Source organism: Eschrichtius robustus, chromosome 13, assembly GCF_028021215.1.
Source record: "Eschrichtius robustus isolate mEscRob2 chromosome 13, mEscRob2.pri, whole genome shotgun sequence".
Classification (NCBI taxonomy): domain Eukaryota; kingdom Metazoa; phylum Chordata; class Mammalia; order Artiodactyla; family Eschrichtiidae; genus Eschrichtius; species Eschrichtius robustus.
Genome location: NC_090836.1, coordinates 56,647,807 through 56,655,592, shown reverse-complemented (window position 1 = coordinate 56,655,592; position 7,786 = coordinate 56,647,807). Strand labels below are relative to the sequence as shown.

Genomic DNA, 7,786 nt, shown 5'->3' with positions numbered 1-7,786 from the left:
AAAGGAGATTGGTTCAGTAAAATATGATACAGCCAGAGTCAAATTAAAATATCAAAGTAGAGTTCCTAAAAGTGAAAGATCCAGATGCAAGAAAAGAGTGAGCAGCATTACCTATGTTATGTAAATAAATAAAAGAGCGGACATGCATACATAAGGAAGTTTCTGGAAACCTGTAAACAGAATTTTCCTTGCTGTTTCGTACTTTTCTGTTTGATTTTTGTTTTACCATCTACACTTATTATTTTTACATGTGAAAACATTTATATGAGAAAAAAATGTTAACAGGGATCGTCTGATGATAGAATATTGAGCCATTTTTTCCTTCTATATACTTTTGTTTAATTAGCAAACATAAATGATATATTTTTTTAAACTGAAACTAAAGGTAGCAATGTTTCCCACGCTGGCAGATTTTTCAACATTGCCTATGAACCACCTCCAGGAAGTGGGTTATCTAATTTACAGCTTCAGTGAACCTGTTTCCTGGCGATGGTTGTCAGGGCAAGCCTCCTTCTCTCTTGTTCTCCATCACTCTCTGAAGGCCTAAGGGCAGGAAAGATACTCACAGGGAAGCAAGAAGTAGCATTAGCATCGTTTTGTGTGTGCCAGATAAAAAAGAGCTGTCGACGTACTCCCCAGAGCACAGCACATACCTCTGATTCTGCCAACCTCCCTCAAAGAGGACCATCTCCTATTAAGCCTTCTGGGAAAAGTCTCAGAGCACAGTCAATGAAAAATAACCACTACTTCTTGCTTTGGTGCCAGCCTGCACAACAAAGAGTTCCTTTAACTGCCTTAAAAGGAATATACTCCTTTCCACACCTATCACATTTCATTCTCTTAACATAATGCCACAAACTGAAAAAGGAAACAGGTTGTGAAATAATACAGAAAGTTATTTTTAATTAAAAGAGTCCATTTATCAACACTAAAAATAAAAAAGAAGATTCAAATGATAAGGTGCAGCAGAGAGATCCTGAAAAAGGCCTGACTCCCAAAGGCAGTGCTAAATGGCATCCCATAACACTGACATGAACCCTGAGACTTGAGATTAATTGCGTTGTGATACGAGGTGATCCCTCGCACCCCTCCCTAGGTTCCCTTAGAGTTTACTGAGTAAACTCTAGTTTAAAGCTTTCTATTGTTCTAAGTGTCAGCCAGACTATGTTATAAATCAGCTATTTAACCTATGTTGAAAGCCATTTGTGCAATTTCCTTTACAACTAATCTCAGGTTTATAAATCCTGGTTGTGTAACCTTGGGACATTCTCTCTTGGCCGTGTTTCTTCATCTGTAAAAGGAAGACAGACTGGAGAAGGAATAGGTCTCTATATCAGTTAGGATGCTGTTGGCTGCAAAGAACAGAAAACTCAATTGCAACTGGCTTGAATAATAAGGACAAATATTAGTTCACATAAAAGAAAGTCCAACTCTCAGAACCTTCCTGCTGCCACGTTCGGAACTCGCTGCTCTAGCCTCTGGAGCCCATCCCATCCTTCCAGCCTGTGACCAGCAGCAGAGAAAAACTAGTTCATATCATTTTCTTGCCCCATACACACTTTAAGGTGAGCAAAATGATTAGAATAAATTAAAATAAATTTAGAGAATAAATTAATCTTAAATTAAGATTAGAATAAATTTTAACAATGAAGGAAATCGTGCACAACCAAGCCAGTCAGTGAGGCAATCAGATCAGTGCCAAGTTCTGGGAGGTGATCAGTGATGAACATGGCATTGACCCCACCAGCACCTATCATGGGGCTAGCGACCTGCAGCTGGACAGCATCTCAGTGTACTACAATGAGGCCACAGGTGGAAAATATGTTCCTTGTGCTATCTTGGTGGATCTAGAACCCGAGACCATGGACTCTGCTTGCTCAGGTCCTTTTGGTCAGATCTTCAGACCAGACAACTTTGTTCTTGGTCAGTCTGGGACAGGCAACAACTGGGCCAGGGGCCAGTATACAGAGGGGGCCGAGCTGGCTGACTCAGTCCTGGATGTGGTTCGGAAGGAGGCCGAGAGCTGTGACTGCCTGCAGGGCTTCCAGCTGACCCACTCGCTGGGCGGGGGCACGGGCTCTGGAATGGGCATCTTGCTCATCAGCAAGATCCGTGAAGAATATGCCGACCGCATCATGAACACCTTCAGTGTGGTGCCCTCACCCAAAGTGTTCGACACTGTGGTTGAGCCCTACAATGCCATCCATCAGTTGGTGAGGCACACTGATGAGACCTACTGCATTGACAACAAGGCCCTACAACACCTGCCTCTGCACCCTCAAGCTGACCACGCCAACCTACGGGGACCTGAATCACCTCATCTCAGGCACCATGTGTGGTGTCACCACCTGCCTCCGCTTCCCTGGCCAGCTCAGTGCTGACCTCTGCAAGCTGGCAGGCAACATGATGCCCTTCCCACGTCTCCACTTCTTCATGCCTGGCTTTGCCCCTCTAACCAGCCGTGGAAGCCAGCAGTGTTGGGCCCTCACTGTGCCCGAGCTCACCTGGAGGGTCTTTGATGCCAGGAACATGATGGCTGCCTGTCATCCACGCCATGGCGGGTACCTCCCCATGGCTGCTGTCTTCCGTGGGCGGATGTCCACGAAGGAGGTGGATGAGCAGATGTTCAACGTGCAGAACAAGAACAGCAGCTACTTCGTGGACTGGATCCCCGACAATGTCAAGACGGCTCTCTGTGACGTCCCGCCCCGTGGCCTCAGGATGGTGGTCACCTTCACTGGCAACAGCATGGCCATGCAGGAGCTGTTGAAGCACATCTCAGAGAAGTTCACTGCCATGTTCCACCGGAAAGCCTTCCTCCACTGGTACACAGGTGAGGGCATGGATGAGATGGAGTTCACCGAGGCTGAGGGCAACATGAACGACCTCGTCTCCGAGTACCAGCGGTACCAGGATGCCACTGCAGAAGGGGAGGAGGATTTGGGTGAGGAGGCTTAAGGCCGAGTCCCCATCCCCGCAGGCTTCTCAGTCTCCTCAGCCTTCTTCCTTAACCGCCCCTTTCCTCTCCCTCTGAATTTGCATTTTCTGCCTCTATCTTGTTTTTTCTTTTTTTGGGGAGGGTGGTTCTAGAACAGTGCCTGGCACATAGTAGGCACTCAATAAATATTTGTTGTTTGTTGAACAACTCAATAAATATTTGTTGTTTGTTCCTCCACTCTGGGGAACCTAGATTTCTGCCATTCTGGGTAACCCTGTATTTCCTTCTAGTGCCCACTCCTCCCATCTGTCCAGTGAACATTTCCCTCTTTGTTTTTGAGATAACTCTCCAAGAAGCTGGGTCTCATCAAATCCCATTTAGAACCGTGTGCTGAAAACACAGATAGATGAACACCAACCTAGGCCCATGTGGTAGCCCAGGGGATAGGTAACCAAGCAGCAGGTAGAAGTCCCTACAAGGAAGGGGTGAGGTTTTGGAGAGGGGCATCCAGACCATTGAAGTCCTAGTTTCCAGATATTTCCCCACTCCTTTCTCAGCTTCAGGGGAGGTGTTAACAGTATTATCTCCATTTTCGGTCTCCCTCCAAGCTCTGTCCTGAGCTAGTTCCTTTGCAAGGGTCAGGCCCCCACTCTGTCAAGGGGGATCCTTCCCTCTTCCACTTTACCTCCTTCATAATGTTCGATTCCTTCCTTTCCCCTGGTCGGAAAAGGGGGTCAAGAGGAGTGAGAGAGAGACCAGCCTTGGTCTCTAAGCCTCCAGAAAGCCCCTCCCCAAGCCTATCTTTTCTTACAGAAAAAAATTAATATCAGCCCTTCTGTACCTATATGGAAAGGTATGTGCTGCCACCTAAATGTCATTCCCCAGAGAGGGGACATGATACAATCTGTCTTTTGGCAACATCTTATCTCTTACTTTTGCTATTGCCTTTTCCCGCCTACCCTTGGTTTTGTCCTATTCTACACTTCAAACTTCTGTTGTGTTGAACTTGCTGCTTTTTTTCATATGGAAAAGATGACATTGCCCCAAGAGCCAAAAATAAGTGGGAATTGAAAAAAAAAGTCCAGAGGTAAGACAGGCTTCAGCATTGGCTGCTCTAGTGATTCATTGATTTTATCAAGGACCCAGGTACTTCTATCACTCTGTTCTACCATCAATATCATCACAGACAGGCTCCTTTAGGGTTGTAGGATGGCTGCCTGTAGTGTCTGGGGCAAACTCTTTCTTTATTCTCATCAGGTGGAAGAGAGAAACTGGCTCCCTGGGTCTTTCTTAACTGTGCAAAAGAACTTTTCCAGAAGCTTCCAGCAAATATTTCCTTATGTCTTATTAACCAAAATTGGATCACATGCCAGTTCTCAAGAAGAGGGATATTGACTTTAGGCCAATTAGGTCCACTCCTGGAGCTCAGTTTCTCCTGAGGTTCATGGAGGAGGGTAGGTACCTGAACAAACTTGGGATTTTGTTAGGAAGGAAAAAGTGAAAACAGTTGCCAGATTGGCATCCAACCACCATACACTTCCTTCCAGATCAAAGAATCCATTCTTTCTCTCAGATGCAGTTTACTGTATCTGGGTGACATCACTATAAGCTGTGTGATGAACATATTTGTGGCTAGTTGTCTTTAAGGTTTTCTTGTCCTCTGGCAAGAGTAGAAGAGCAGTACACTTTTATTTTTATTTTCTGTATTTGCCAACCACATGTATTTGGGGATATCAATTCTTGGAGAATCCTTTAACTTTTTTTTTTTAAGGGAAAAACCTCTGAATTTAGGAAATCAAAGCAGCAATTTGGATGGCAGCATTTGACTTTTAAGACTTTTAAAAACTATTTGCTTGGAGTTGACAGAAAACACTATCTGAAGAATGCTGGTGCTGATGTCATTTAAACTCCTCCAAGTCTTTATTTCTCCATCTACATGAAAGGATAATAGCACCCACCCTGCTATGAGATAATGTATGTGAAAGGGTACTGTAAAGCATAAAAAACAACTAAAGAGGGTAAGATGTTAGTATAGCCAGTGCCTCAGTGTCCAAACAAAGGATTGATGGGAACAGAGACACTTTCTCCAAAGACTTTCAGGTCTGTCCAATTGATAAAGAAAGGACCTTCTCTAAAATAGACCTATGTGCAACAGGGCAGTTCGTTCATGTGTTTTCATGTTCATTTGAAGCAGGCTTCTGGGGCTTCTGTGCCTCAGATATTTTCACTGGGAAGAAGGCAGAGGCCACTTGAATTGAGTGTTCTTCCTGTCACTTGTAAAAACATAAGCTCAAATACGGGAAGTGTCTTGGTTAAGGCAGGGAGAAGGCGGATGCTTTTGAAGACAAGGAAAGGGGGAGAGAATGGGAAGGGGGAAGAGACCTGAGGATTCCACGTGCACCTGAGATTTGGAACCACTCCTTGACTGTGTCCCAAGGAAGTAATAGACCCATAAGCTGAGTGGTGTACCTCAAGAGAGCAAGGTCCAGGTTGCCTGGTACAGTTCCTGAGACATGGGACTTTCTGTGCTAAAACCAGGAAAGTCCTGGGCAAATAAGGATGAGTTGGTTACCCCATGGGTAGCTAAGTGGCAGCCATGGTGGAGTAGAGATAAGAAGACCTTCTCCTGCTTTGTGGGCACCATGTATGGCTTTTCCACCTGGGAGTAACCCATGGAGGGAGAGGGTCTGCCAGTCATGAGCAAGTGCTTTAGGGGACACAGATTCAACTTTAAGTTGTTTTAAAGGAAACAAAGAAAGTAATGTGTTTTTTGCATACCATAGCTTGGGAACTGAGATTCATACCTAATACACAGGGATTTCCATAATCCCTTAGGAAAACTTTGTAGCCAGATATATTATGGGATGCAGAACTTTTTGAATTTTAGACGGGATCTAGGGACACATTTTACAGTATGTGTTCCTTGTAATACATGCTCCGATATAGTACTCTGTAATCAGACACACTGATATTTCTACAGAAGTGTTAATACTTAACATCAAATGAGTTAAAGAACAGTAAATAGGCTTATGTCAGCTCAGGCTGGATAGTGCTGCCAAATGAGGTCAGGTTAGTTTAGGTTTTGCCACCAAGTTAGTTGCAGTTTTCAGAAATTTTAATATCTTGGAATTATAGATAATGAATGGATTGTTGCTGTATCTATAAATATGCATAAATATAAAGGCATGTCCTCAATTTATTATAATGTTAGCTGAAGTGTAAAATCTATCGCATGTTTTCTAATATTGATTACAGATTCTGGAGAATTTATGAATAGATAATGCTGCTTAATACACTCATAGAGTTTATCAGATCCTAATATTGGAATCGATAATACATATAAATTACAATATAAGGTGATATGTGCAACACTCAAATGTTCTATTTACACGTTATAGACTTTTATCCAGACAGCCAAGGTGCGATTGTCACAATTTAAAATAGCTTTCCGTAAAGGTCACTTGAAATGCTGAATTTGCTGGACCTGATAATGAACAAGATATTTTTCCTTGAGTGATACTGAACTACAGGTGATAACCTCTAAGTTTTCTCCAGGGTGATAACCGTAGGGTTTGGGGCCAAGAAAGTTTTGTTTAATGTCTCTGTGGAAGCAAAGTCAAGGACACTGGTTTACAACCGCCATCACGGCTCTAAGAGAAATAATGCTGGTGATGATGATGATGATAATCCATTTGTTTGTAAACCTAGAAGGTGTGGTTATTGTGACACAATTATGTACAAGCACAGTCATTCTCCGATCTGACTCAAAATCATAATTTTCAGGGCCTGAAAAGCTGTACCAGATAAGTTTACAATCTCTAAAACTTTGGTGGTTCCATTGTCATTCTTCACTAGAAAATGAGCCCAGGTATAATTTAGTCAGAGCTTTGAAGATAAGATTCAGCGTCTTGAATCAAGTTTAGTTGTATATCAGGAATAAGTGAAAAAGCACAGGGTCGTTTGTTACAATTCTGAGATTTTCCTTTCTGCAGGGAAAGCCATGGGGGAAACAGATGCTTTCTTAGACATTTTCCCTCTAATGAAACGATATATAACAGGTACCTAGATTGGATTTTATGTCCACGTTTGCACTTATCTTATTTTGCCGCATAACATGCAATTTCTTTAATCACATGTGATGGTTTGTAAAACTTGACGTTTTGCATAAGCTTTTTTCTTCTTCATTTCGTGTGGTTTTCAAAAGGCTTCAGAATCAGTCTTCTTGTCAGAACCAATTATGCTGTCTTTTGAGATCGCCTTGGTGTCAGGATTCAATGCCACCATTCATTCTTATTCCTTCAATCTCAGTATTCATGACAAACCCATTACATGTGCCAAAATCTAAAATATTTATGTATAGACGACACTGTGTCTCTAATTACTGCAAACGAGGCTCCTTGTCTCTTTTATGGTATCTCTTCAGAGAGCAAGTGTATGAAAAGTGTGGTAATCATCTTTTTTTTTTTTCTTTGATCAGTTCCTTTAAAACCTTCATAAAGTGGATACTACAGTAAGTTCAGCCATGGTTAGTTTGGGGTTCTAAAACTCCCAGGGATAAGCTAAGAAAACACTCCCTCCAGGAAGTTTGAAAAGCAGATTTGAAAATTCTCACGAAGCAATAGAGAGGCAATGGAGATTTTATATATATATATATATATATATATATATATATATATATATATAAATACGGTCAGTGATACTACAGAAAAGAGAACAGATTTAAGAAATGTGGGATCTAGCATCTGGGAACATTGGCAGATGAAGAATGAGACAAAGATGGTTTCAAGGTTTCTATCTTGGGTAGCTGGTCTCAATGGTAATGATATTATTGAAAATCGCAGAGAGACA

The 7,786-nt window shown here is 42.4% G+C and overlaps 1 pseudogene; it reads left to right on the top strand.

Annotated features, from left to right (window-relative positions):
• The first annotated feature begins 1,646 nt into the window (after positions 1-1,646).
• LOC137774702 (tubulin beta chain pseudogene) lies at positions 1,647-2,958 on the top strand (annotated as a pseudogene).
• The last annotated feature ends 4,828 nt before the right edge of the window (positions 2,959-7,786 follow it).